This window comes from Miscanthus floridulus, chromosome 16 (assembly GCF_019320115.1).
Source record: "Miscanthus floridulus cultivar M001 chromosome 16, ASM1932011v1, whole genome shotgun sequence".
NCBI lineage: Eukaryota > Viridiplantae > Streptophyta > Magnoliopsida > Poales > Poaceae > Miscanthus > Miscanthus floridulus.
Window position 1 is genome coordinate 114,137,591 of NC_089595.1, and position 13,173 is coordinate 114,150,763.

General features: G+C 44.2%; 1 pseudogene; it reads left to right on the forward strand.

The window, feature by feature from the left end:
* Positions 1 to 3,894: 3,894 nt before the first annotated feature.
* On the forward strand, positions 3,895 to 4,718 carry LOC136513464 (monothiol glutaredoxin-S9-like; annotated as a pseudogene).
* The last annotated feature ends 8,455 nt before the right edge of the window (positions 4,719 to 13,173 follow it).

Genomic DNA, 13,173 nt, shown 5'->3' on the forward strand with positions numbered 1-13,173 from the left:
AACGTAGGTGCTACAGTAACATATATGCTAGTGACGATTAATTAGGCTTAATAAATTTATCTCGCGGATTACTAAGGACTTGTGTAATTTGCTTTATTATTACTAGTCGAACACACCGATGTGACACCCCCGTGTAACACTCGGTACCCCTAAACTTTATCTACTGATTTAAACACCACCTCAATGATCCAAATTATCCTATTGAAATATTCTCCTACTGTTACTACTTCGACGTCAAAAGGCGAACAGAGCGTTTATAGGGGCTCATTCACCTCTCCCCTTCTCTTCTTGTTCTTTTCTCTTTCCGTAGCTTGTCTTCTTCTCTCTGTCTCTTTTCTTCTTCATCTTCGCGAATGGCCTAAATTTATATGGACCCTATTGTATCTGTCGGGTTCATAAACCCGGAGTCCCTCGCAGGACCTGGCTTTCCAACAGAGGCTCGGCCCAGCAGGCAACATTGCAAACAACGCGTAACTCATGGGCTGATCCCAAGTACCTAAACAACAGGCCAGAAAAGGACAATCCAATCATCGACCGGAAGGCATGGCCGAGGAGGAACGACACCCTGTTTCCGACTTCCGTACCACCTCTCCGACCGGAGCGCTTTGCTTCGGTCTCCAGCCCGCCTCCGGACGGCCTCTCCGACCGGAAGGCCTGGCCAAAGCGCTACTTCCGACTCCGACCCGCGTCTCCGACTGGGGATGCACCAAACCTCTGCTCACTGCTCTTCTCCAACTAGCACATTCAGAGCCGACTAGGACTAACCGACTGGGGACGCCCGCTCGGTAAGGACCAGGGAATGGACGGAGAAAGTAAGGCAGGGCGCACAAGTGAAACCGCAAATACCAGGGACCGTACCCTATACACCTGCAAAACACAGTACTCTGTAGCCTCCCTGGCACAACAGAGCCCAAACAGTGTTGTAGGCGCCGACATTTTCCCCTACAGTATTGTGGGCGCCATTAACTCCCATACGGTAAGGCTCCCCCACATGCCTCTGGGCATCGACAATGTTGTGTGCGCCGGTATTTACCGTACCAGGCGAACATGGTGAAACCCCTTGCATACCTTTCGGTATCAACAGTGTGATAGGCGCCGACGTCTGCCATATCCGAAGAAGACAACACAACCTCCCACGTGTATTTGACATTTAAACAATATTATGGGCGTCTACCATCATCCTATACATGTCGTCGTGGGCAACAAGGCTTAGTATCATATGTACTCTCTCTCTCACTTGTAAGGCCATTCCCTTCATCTATAAAAGGGGATGCGCTCTCTCCCAACAGGGTAAGTTCATTCAGATTGATTCAGACCGATCAAGTTCACTGGTACACAACCGCAGAACCGTCAGGTTCGAACCACAAGCACACGCTTGGACATTTAGCTCATAGCGGGGCTCCCGTCACTCTCGGCCCTTCTGACCGGAGTCCGACCGGACCTCTTATACCCTCCATCTTTCTCCTTTCCGTTTGTAACCCCATTGCAAACTTCGAGCACCTGGGCTCAGGAATAAAGTCACCGACCGACTCAAACTGGACGTAGGGCACGTTGCCTGAACCAGTATAAACCCTGTGTCATTGAGTGCTAGGCCACCTCCGATCACAACGTACGACAAAACTATAAATATTTACTTGTTGGTCACTTTCTGCACCGACAGTATCCATCTCGAAATATACACCATGTTTTATTTTATTAGGAACAAGGCTTATATATACATTAAAAACTTACATTATCTGAAGACAGAGGGAATACAAAAGTTTAATTAACTCATGGCTTAATCCAATGGTACTGTGCTGTGATTCCTGTGAACCTATTACTATGGGCCTATTTGGTTGGTTGTATGATCAGCTCGTATGAGCAAAGCTAGGTTGGATGGATACGAGGATGTATAGTAGCTTGTAGTATTGTATAGCCTTTCTAAAAACATATCATGTTTGGTTGCACGTGCCAAGACATACAACATATAAGATAAATGTAATAAGCAGGCATCATTATAATGTTTATTTTGTGCACGTATATTTCAATAGTTCTTTGTTTACTCTTAGGCCTTAGTCAGATTTAAAGCAATTATCAAACCAATACTATACTTATTAGTTATATAAACAACGAGCGAACCTCAGAGTATATAAATAATTTCCCTTTCTATTATGTTATACTACGATGGCTTTTCTAAACCAGTGATAAGCAAATAACCAAAACCTACTTTGCTAGGTTTTCCCCAGGTCCTGTGAGGCAACCAAAATAGACCATGGAGGTTTTGGATCTCAATACTAAAGGTGTGTTTGGTTTAGAGCCTCCCAGGAATTGAAGGTCGTCTGGAAATAGATTAAACATAGGCTAATAGGAGCATCTCCGAGAGACTCTTTATATTCTTCCTAATTTACAGGAATAAAGATTTTAGTGAAAAAATACCCTTCAACAGTCTCTTCAATTGGATATCCAAATATAGGTATCCTCTATTCTGGAGTTCTCGCTAGCCAAAGATGGAGAGCAAGGATGACTCTCTAAACTGTGCACAAGATATTAGAAAAGCTCTTAGAGGCAACAACGATATAGAAAGCGATTTTTACTCAAATGACTCTCCAAATGTTGATTTAGAGAATAAATTTTATATAGGCTCTTGGAGATGCTCTAAGAGCTATGGGCTCTAACCATCAATTAATCCTTATCGGCTCCTATTAGCCCATTACTAACCAGGGTTTTGGCTTTCTATTTGGGATCCAAAACCTAGGATTAATTTTTAGACATAGGATCCAACACCCCCTTTTAACAGATGGATGTCGGATTTCTCACAATTACACTGGCCTATGAAAGTAACTAGTCCTACATGTCCAGATATATCTACAGGTAAATCTATTAGTAGGACATCCTTCATTGTTGATGGATACTACTCGATGTTGTCTTTGCTAGAGGATACTTTCAATTACTGGTAATTAGCTCCTAGACACTTTACCTTTTAAACTAATAGTTTGTATTAACCCAACCCCTGGCTATTCTACCCAATCCATAATAGCTGTTCAAAAATTCATAAGCTTTTACATGTGAAATTGGATGAAGATGATATTCATATAGAATTGTAGATCTCAATAAGATCTACAACTTTATAGTTGACATGCTTTTCGTTTAAAATTATTTAGAGTACCATTTTTTAAGTTCTCATATTTTAAAATTTAAATTTAGAATTTTTGAAAGAACTCAAAAGTTGGCATGGTCCATACAAAAGTTACAGTTACCATGTGAACTCTAAAGAACTTCATAGAAAACAAATTCAGGATAAATCTTTTCTATGGAGTCATTTATAGTCCTAAATATTCCTTTTATTTTCTTACATTTCAAAATTCAGGATTTTCAAATGGCGAATATCAATTTTAAAATGTCTGACAACGTAGTCACGACACTATTTGCCTTATCCTGACGCGTCACAGCACTGCTGATACAACTCCAAAGCTTCCACGACTCCCCTGTTGCCAAGTTGCCGGCGGCCGCCGTCACGGTGGCCCCACGGCGTGGCCGCAGTATCGTCACCAACCACGTCCCCTCCCACGCGCTGCGCGTTGGCCGCGCCCCCGTCAGACTCCCCCTCACCCACGTGCTGCCGTCACGGACCGGCCGTCCCGACCAGGGGACCGGGGGGCCTGACGGACCCACCGAACCACCTCAACCGCGGCTGACGCCCCGCCACGCCACCCACGGCCCGCGCGCCGCGGTTGGCGCGAACCCCGCGGTCGCCGTCGTCCTCTCCGGCCCTCCCCCACCACCGGATGACGCCATCCCCGCCCCCTGCTGACCTCACCGCCCTTTATATATCAGGCTACTCCTCCTGCCCGCCCTGCTCATCACAACGACGACGCCCACACAAGTCGCACCTGCTAGCTCCCAACCGAACCCCGGAAAAAGGACGCCGTGCAGCTCGCGGCGAGCGCCAGGAACAGGAAGGAGAGGAATAATGTACCAGGCCATCCCGTACAGCGCCGGCCGGCCGTGGCCGCGGCCCGCGCCGGCGATGGGCGTCGAGGCGGCGGTAGCCGGAGGAGAGACTGCTTGCGGGTGCGCAGCAGCAGCAGCCGGCGCCGGCGGCTGAGGCGGAGGCGGAGGCGGAGGTAGCGGCGAGGGAGGAGGAGGTGCGGCGGGCGGTGGCGGAGTGCCCTGTGCTCGTGGTGGGGAGGCGCGGGTGCTGCCTCAGCCACGTGGTGAAGCGGCTGCTGCAGGGGCTCGGGGTCAACCCCGCCGTGTACGAGGTCGCCGACGCCGAGGCGGAACTCGCTGGAGTCGTCGACGGCGGCGGCGGCGGCGACGTCGCCCTCCCGGCGGTGTTCGTCGGGGGCAGGCTCCTCGGGGGCCTCGACCGGCTCATGGCCGTGCACATCTCCGGCGACCTCGTGCCCATACTCAAGGACGCCGGCGCGCTGTGGCTCTGATGAGATGCGACCAGGCCGTTCGTTCGTTCTTGCCTCTCCATCGTCAGATCTTCTTCTTCTTCTTGTGTTTTTTTGGTTTCCCTGTCCTTGCTTGGAATGAAACGATGATGGTGTTGTTAACTTATTTTTATTTACTCCTAGAGTAGATAGGCATGCACATAGGACTTTAATTCTTTTAGTAGAAAAAAAAAGTATTTAGTACTAGGAGAAATGGAATGCGTATGTTAAGCGATAAGTATTTATATTATTTTTGTATTCCCCATCATGTGAATATGAAAGAGTGCTGAAATTACCTGAGCTTCTTCTGTTTTGGACGTGTCATATATGCGCAGTAGTCAGTACAGTCCATGAACGCTACAGGTCGTCGGCAGCCGGCTGGATTGAGATTTTCCTCCATACAAACTTTTTTTTTAAAAAAAAATACAGCTTAGCACAAGTGTCCGACAAGGACGCGCGTGTGAATGTGTATCCCGTTCGTTTATGCTGAAATTTAGTTTACGTTGAAATATTATAAGAAAAAACACTGTTCCGTGACTAAAAAAGTATTTCTGAATAAGTTAGCTCAACATTACTACAGATGAATTTCGTCTGAATTTCCTAATCCAGACATCATTTGCCGACACAGCACCTGAAACCACATCGAGTCTGTTCTCAATATCAGTGTCGTCGTCGCTTGTTCTAAAATCCACATCGAGTCTAAACTCTAGCCACACAGTACAGGAGGGAATAGTATAGTAGTATTATCAGCTGGCATGCAGCCCAAAATTTCAGTAACGGGCGGAGTACAATGCAAGCAGGCTATATAGTCCGTAAAAGTAAAAATCATATATAAATAAACTTATTAATTTCGTGAGTAACTTTGGGATAAGGATAACCCGTAAAACAAAGGTTTCATTTGGAACGGAAGACTTTTTAATTTCCTGTAAAAATTCTATATAGTAAAATTCCTGCGTTCCAATGAATTGGTGGTACCCGGAATTGGAAACGCACATGCATGCATTTGGTGCGAAAATAGCAGCGTTGATGAGTTGTCACGGGACAAAACTTGCACGAAATGAACACCTGGCCTGTGTACCGGCCGGGCCGTGTACGTTCCAAAGGGCTGTCAGACGATCCTGAGATGCATGCACGTACCAGACAGATCGATCGTGCGTCACACTGTCCAGAATGCTACACGCCAACCTAGGTGGTGTTTGTCAGTGACTAAAATTTAGAAGGTATGTCGAGAGGATGTTGCATCGAGTGTTCGGATACTAATAAAAAAATAAATTATATAATTCGTTAGTACTTCCACGAGATGAATTTTTAAAGCATAATCAATATGGCATTAGCACAGGTACTGTAGCACCACATTGTCAAATCATGAACTAATTAGGCTTAAAAAATTCGTCTCGTAAATTAGTCACAAAGCTATGCAATTAATTTCGTAATTAGTCTATATTTAATACTCCATTCATATGTCTAAACATTCGATGGAACAGCGACTAAAATTTAGGAGGGACAATCAAACATCACCCTACTATGTGTGCAGTGTCCCTCGATCCAAAAGAAATGGTAGGCTCACTTTCATTTTTCCCGTTAGCTGGTGTTAAAAAACCAGTGTTTTTTTTTGCTCGAATTATGAAACAAAGTAAGTACTGAAAGGAACTGAACTAATGGAGGATGAGCTGTAGCTGCTGAAAAAAAAACAGTTGAGAAATACTGGCCAGGACACGATTGCACAAATAAAATGGAAGCATGCTGGTATGGACTTTGCTTGGAACCAGTAGGAAATTATCAAAAAGGAAAAGAGTTAAGATGTCAGACTCACCGCAGTGAGGTCAGCATGAACACATCGCACATCGCAAAGCAAGCTACTCCCAAAGTCCCAACAATTCAACCCGAGAAGCACGTGGCCCGAAATAACTGAGAAAACGACTAGAGGCTGAAAAGCGAGAAATTTCACACACAACCAATCGGAGCTCTTTTTAGTTCCACCCCAACTTCCAAAAAGTTATTGCAGTACCTGTCACATCGAATGTTTGCGGCCCGTGTATGGAGCATTAAATGTAGACGAAAAGATAAACTAATTGCACAGTTTGGTGGGAAATCGCGAGACGAACGTTTTGAGCCTAATTAGTTCATGTTTGAACCCTATTTGCAAAATAAAAACGAACGTGCTACAGTAACCCCAAAATCTAAATTCCTACAACTAAACACAGCCGGAGTATCAATGAAGCACCAGTCGAGTCCAGAGTCTAGATTCAAGAAGCTGGAATGGCCTGAAACGAGCTCATCGCGCAGTTCTCCTGCTGCCAGCAGAGACAGCGAACCGAGAACAATTATATACACGATAAAATACATACACCATAATAGTACGCATAACAACTAAATAAATATTTATGTTAAAATAAAAAAAAACTAACAACTAAGAACAGAGATATTATAAAGGAAAAAAAGAACAATATTAACTAGCAAGCTTCGGACCTTCACCTGATCAATGTAATTCTTAGGTCAGAAAAAGATTCACGATGATAATAGGAACAAATGAGATAAGAAAGATCGCAAGAAGGTTAAATCCGAATAATATAGATGTCACTAGGGATCAATTTAGAGAGAGCAAACGAGCAAAGCACTAATTATAATTAAATAGCTAATTAGAAGGTGTACTGTGTGAACAAATTAGATGTTTAATAAAAAGCACAAACAGCATCATTAACTAGCAAATTGCAGACTTTTGGAACGGAGAAGTATAGTACAAGATTGTGAGTGAGCATACTCCAGTCCAACCCATGCGCGGAGCCAAGGCCCGGCCACCTGTGCCGGTGGCCGAGCTCCTCCGCTGGCTGCTGCAGACATAGCTATCGTGCAGACCCTACTAAAAAAAAGTTGTTTCTAAATAAAACTCAAAAAGGAAAGCTAATATAGGGATGAGGTAGTACAGTGTACAGAGATGAGGCAGGGAGCAGGCGCCGCCTAGGATTTAGTGATTATTTTAGTTTAAAACTTAAAACTATTTTGGTCGTCTAATTTTGCATGTAAATTATATAAGTATGTGTCCTATTTTACATAGCTTTGTTAGGGCACTGGAAATACTAAAAACCATAGATAATTTCAATGTCTATTAACTTATGTAGACAGTATACGTAGAAACTACTCCATTCGTCTCACAAAGAATGTCATTCTTACTTCCCGAGAAGTAAAACTTTTTAGCTTTGACAATTATGTAACATAATATTAATATTTATAATACGTAGTTGGTACCATTAGATAAATCTTGGAACATATTTTCATAATAAATTTATTTAGTAATATAAATGTTGCTAATATTTTCTATAAAACTGATCAAATTTAAGAAAGTTTGATCAGCACAGCATCATAGTGTCTTTCTTTTTGTGATGGAGGGAGTATATTCATGCTGGATAGTATCTACGCAATAATCTTTTATCCAACGATATATCTTTTCTTTCCTTTGTCTACCTATCACATCTCTTCATGTCTTAATTCCCGCGTAGACATGGTTTCTTATTTAAAAATAATTTCATTCTCTTTTTTAATTGCGGTGCCACATTATCTTTTTACTTAGATATTATGTGATATCCTAATTAATGAACGTAGAAACCATGTGGTTTCTGCGTTGGGAGTGACATTACTACTAACATGACGTTTTGTCTCATCGAGGCTCTATAAAATTCCTGGCTCCGCCACCTGTCCAACCAATCTTGCTGGAAGTCCACGTCCGGAACGTCCGGCAAGATGAGACGAGCAGGTTACGTAGCAAGGGACTTAAAAAAAAAAACCGTTTGACTGATAAGTCATGACTAAAAATAATGTTGGTTGATTTATTGTGAGAGAAAAATAATATTCGTTGACTAAAAAATACGGTTTATAAGTGAAACGAACAGGACGCACGTAAATAATCCGGTGACCTGACGACGCCCGCGGCGTACTTGGTGTGGCGCCTGCGTGGCGCGGCCACGGCCACGGTCCGACGTGGGACGGAGATCTCTCAGATCCGGGGAGATCGCGCCCTGATGTCAACAGCTTTGACAAGCAGCACTCGTTGCAGTGGCACCAAGTGGTTGGATTGGATGCATGGGCGAGGGAGATGACATCACGCTGCCGGCTGCCGCTGGTATAAACGCTTTCTCACTCAAGCGCTCCTGCCTGACGACGTCTCGTACATCAGTTCATTTGTGCGTGACCAACTAACTAACCACCGCCGCCGCCGCCTGAGTGAGGTTTGTACGTATTTCCAGCGCGACGCACCATGAATTCATGATGATGGTGGAGGAGGACGACTTTGCGTGCGATTACGGCTGGGTCTTTGTTCACCCAGAGTTAGTTGTTGTTGTCAGCAACTGTTGGCCACGGCCAGAAAAATCTTGCAGCTAGCGGTCGATCTCTTCTTCTTCTCCTCCTCTTTTTTCCGTAGAAATTAAACGTTGACGATTGACGCTGTCAGGTATGGTGCCATCGTTCCACTTTTACCGCGTGTGTAACTAGTTGCTAATTGCTATCCGTAATTTGGACCGAGTCCCGGACTTACGGTGCAATCGCACTCGTGGGAAGAGGAGAGGAGAGGCACACGGTTCATCATTGTGCACTAGCACTGTTTACTACCATGTATCACTGTAGCATCAAATCTGAACCACTCGCTATGAGAATGGACGGCCGATATTCGTGTCCGTGATTTTGGGGTGGGTCACAGATTTTGTAGCAGGCGACAATGCAAATAAGTTGTGTTCAACGTGTAAGGTTCCGAGTGACGGATCACATGTTTGGTTCCACGGACTAAACTTTAATCTATGTCACATCGGATGTTTGACACTAATTTAGACTATTAAATATGGACTAATTACAAAACTAATTGCATAGTTTGAGACTAATTTATGAGATAAATCTATTAAGCATAATTAGTTCATGGTTATTTGACAATGTGGTGTTACAGTAAGCATGTGCTAATGATAGATTAATTAGGCTTAATAGAATCATCTCGCAAATTAGTCAACTCCTATGCAATTATAGTTTTTATAATTATCTCATGTTTAGTCATCTAGTTAGCATCCGAATATCTGATGTGACAATTGGTTTAATATATATATATATATATATATATATATATATATATATATATATATATATATAATGCTGTTGTCACGCGGCTGGCCCATGAAAGTAACTAGTTTTTGTTACCCCTGGGATGTTGCAAGACCCACAACGTTCCCAGCCTCTTGATACTAAATAAATAATACTACGTACTATTATTATCGACGTGGACAGCGCATCATCAATATATGCGCCCACGTGTCTGAACCATGCGTACTAGTGGAAAACAATGAGCTTGAGCTACGAAAACCCACCCGGCCGCACACCGGAAACGATAAAAGCCATTTAAGCCAGTCTAATCGAATCTTTGTAATAGTACCAATAGTAGCATTTTTTTTTACCCTTTCCATTTCCAAAACAAGGCCTGGTTTAGTTCCTAAAAATTTTCACCCTAAATTATCACATCGAATCTTGCGGCAGGGAGTATTAAATATAGACGGAAAAAACTAATTGCATAGTTTGGTTGGAAATCGCGAGACGAATGTTTTAAGATTAATTAGTCCATGATTAGCCATAAGTGCTACAATAACTAATATGCGCTAATGATGGATTAATTAGGCTTAATAAATTCGTCTCGCAGTTTTCAAACGAGCTATGTAATTAGTTTTTTTATTAGTATCCGAAAACCTCTTCCAATATCCCCAAAACATCCGATATGACATCCAAAAATTTTAATTCCGTGAAATAAACAGAGCCCAAATGAAGATCTATCAAAAGCAACCTTCCATCCAACTATTTTTTCTTTTCATGATGGGTCAGTTTCGCGGTGACAACCGGCCGGGCGAAGGACAATAGATCACGGTTCAGGTGTCGTACGTACCTTTTCCACAAAGATTTAGTTTTTTCCCCCTCCTTTTTCCGGACGCTTGTGGTCCACAAAGATTTATTAGCATGAGTGACGCGTCTGAAGTGGTCTTCGACAAAACCAGTGGCTAGGCTACCTACGAAGTTCTAGTACGAAGCAGCAGCACACAGGCTGAACATATGAATCAGTGACTTGTTTAGATTGGGGTTAGAAATTAGTATTTGGTACTGTAGCACTTTAATTTGTATTTGATAATTATTGTCCAATCATGACCTAATTAGGCTCAAAAGATTCATCTCGTAATTTACAATCAAACTGTGTAATTAGTTATTTTTTATCTATATTTAATACTCCATGCATGTGTCCAAAAAATTAATGTGATGAAAAGAGATGAAAAAACTTACAACCTAAACAAGGCCCAGAGAGCAGAGCTAGTACGCACGGCACATGCGTTAAAGTTTGGTGATTCGAGTCGTCTTGTTTTGTTTCTATTGACCGCACACTTTTATAAACATCGTATACTGTATGATTTTTTTCTCGATCTTGTTAGTTCAAAAGGCGTTTGGTGGGACCGTGTGGGATTCTCGCATTTTTTTTATAAAAAATATCAGGTGCAAAATAAACAGGGCCTTAAAATTGGCACATCTGAATCGGAAAACACATGTAGTAAGGGCTTCCCAACGCAGTGGCTCTAGGAGAAGTAGCCCAAAATCCACGTAAGATCAGATACCATATTATATCCGGTTATCATAGTTAACTGCATAGGCTATATATGCTTAGAGAGAGAACGTGATCCATGCAAGAAAATGAGAGAAGATAAAAGTGACACATGATGAAAGGAAAAAGATATCGTTGAGACTACAAATGATGATAGTTTATATCGTGTAAATAATAATCTCAATATTTTCTAGTTTACGTGAATCATTTTATTTATACTGAAACCACTGGTAGTTTTAGCCTCCGTCGGTCGTGCCTAACAAGCTAGAAAAGTTACGCCAAGGTTCCACTTCCACGCCGATCCCGATCCCCTTGCCAACTCCGACACCGGCGCTACCGCCTTCACCGCTGCCGCTTTGACCCGCGACGTGGCACACGCGGCTATGAGCAGCGCAAGCGTACGCCGCTACGCGCCTAAGGATGGCAATGGGTAAATCCCCATCGGGTACTGCCACCCCAGACCCATCCCCGCCATAAAAATTGGTACCGCCAGAATACCCATACCCGCCATGGGTGGGGAATTTTCTCCAGACCCATACCCGGCTGGGTAAATCATACCCGGTGGGTCACCCGTGCCCGCCAATAATTTATTCACGCACATGAAAATCAACAATTCAACAACAACCACCATTAACCAGACCACATAAAATTAGACAAATAATAGCATATCACCGTTCTTGCTCGAGTTGCTCCGTCACCGGCATGGCGTGTCGAGTTCCTGACGCTTCGATGCGATGCGAATACGCGAGACGAGGTCACGAGGGGCGGGCGGGTGGCGGCGTTTTTTTTGGCGAGTGGTGATTGCGGTGCCAGGCTGCCAGCGCCGAGACGAGGTAATGACGCGCTTTACTCACGCGCCTATTTTTTCGGCGGCGGGAGGCCAGGCGTCGAGCCTCCCTCGAGCGGTCGAGGGCTCCAGCGGCCAAGTCGTCAGACGGGACCGGTGGGTGAACCTAGGGTTTTACATGGGCTGGTGGGCTTATTTAGTTTTAGGCCGGGTATTTTTCACCCATGGGTAAATGGGTACGGGGATTGCTAGAACATACACATACCCGCGTACCCGATGGGTGAAGGGTTTGGTCCATTTACATACCCGTGGGTAGTGTGTTTAGTTCATATTTAGACCCTAATGGAGTAAATACCCGTCGGATATCAGGTCGTGGGTCCCCATTGCCATCTTTATACGCGCCCAGGCTGTTAACCCAGCCGGGCCCAGTTCAGACACACGGGAGTTCTTGGTCTTGGGCCTGCTAGCTCGCGGATTGCTCGGCCCGCTTGAAGACTTGGCATCCTCCGTCTTGGCCCGGTCTCCCCTGCACTGCACAAAACCTCCGTGCCGTGCCGTCTTCGCCCCCCGACGTGGCACAGCCCCAGCTGCTGCATCCGCTCTGAGCGGGACGCGTCGTTGCCTTGCCGAGGCTGACCTTGGGCTCGCCGGAGCGTCATGCACTCATGCAGCGCGCCGCCTGCCCCTGCCTGCGGCCTGGGTGACGTGCTGCTGGCCGCCGTTGTCTCGTCCCCTGTGCACGCCTCAACTCAGTGCCATTCTATTGTCGCATTTTCTCCTATTCGAATCCAAAATCTCAAACATAGGTTTCGAACTTGGCCTGTTGGCCACCACCCTGTACCAAACAAACAGCCCAGAATTAGTTCAAATGTTACCATAAATGCAAGGTTGTCTGCTGGAAATTGAACGAATGGGCGAAAACTAACAGCTGACACACAGCAGTTTGATGCTTCGTTTCTCAATTTTTAGTTTTCTTTTCCCAGCAATAGGAAGGGAGCAGCAATGTTAGCCAACTATAATTCAAACAAACTGAATATAAAAGGTGCATTGTGCTACCTTTACATTCCATCATACAGTCTAGGGGCTACACTTCAACATACACTCTAGGGGCAGTGAGGCAAATGGACAAAAAGGTAAATGTGGCTAAATCAGTCAACTAGTTAAATGTGGCTAAATGTAGATCTGGTGCTGATATGGGATATATACCAGTTAGGATGTAATACTGCTAATATTCTTCAGCCCTTACATATTGAATTATTGTAATGTGCAAGACGTTGTGCATTTTTTCAAAAAATCAAAGGCCATGAATGAGTGCATAAGACGGGTTCATGTTCAGCATCCAAATTGAGCCACTC